Source organism: Antechinus flavipes, chromosome 3 (assembly GCF_016432865.1).
Source record: "Antechinus flavipes isolate AdamAnt ecotype Samford, QLD, Australia chromosome 3, AdamAnt_v2, whole genome shotgun sequence".
Taxonomy (NCBI): Eukaryota; Metazoa; Chordata; class Mammalia; order Dasyuromorphia; family Dasyuridae; genus Antechinus; species Antechinus flavipes.
The window spans coordinates 576,248,852-576,249,488 of record NC_067400.1 but is presented as its reverse complement, the minus strand read 5'-3'; positions in this window follow the sequence as shown (position 1 = coordinate 576,249,488).

Here is a 637-nt window from a genome sequence, read left to right as displayed (position 1 = left end):
TTTCTTGTTTGGTCATTATGTGAATATTTATAGTCCCAAAGAAAAGGATCTTTTTCTTAAAAGGTTAGTGCAGGGCTTCTTAAACTTTTTCCACTTGTGATCCCTTTTCATCTCAGAAATTTTTACATGACTCCAGGATAAAGGTATATAAAAGTTATACAAATCAAATATTTACTGATAATAAATTATGATTTCATGACCCCCCCCATTCAGTTACACAACCTCATATCACAAACTACAGTTTAAGAAGCTTTAATCTAGTTTATTCCTCTCCTACATTCCTTCAGGACTGCCTACAATCATCTCAGAAAACTAATTTTTAAACATGTTTTAATAAAATATTTTTATAACTCTTCAATTCCCTCCCATTCCTCTACACCTCCCTCCCCCAATTTTGGAACAGTTCTGTGGAGTATAGGTTGGAAGGAAAAAGTCAGAAGTAGGGAGACCAGTTATAAAGTTTGAGGATTGGTGAGAACAAAGGTAGTGGCAGTGTGAATGAGAGAAAGATTGAAGGAATGTGGAGTTAAAATCAATAGAACTTCACAGAATCTGAGTTGGAAGGATTGTCCGCCTATTGAAGCCCATCTTGTAAGGCAGAGTGGGGAGTATGATGAGGGAGAAAGAATGGTTTAAA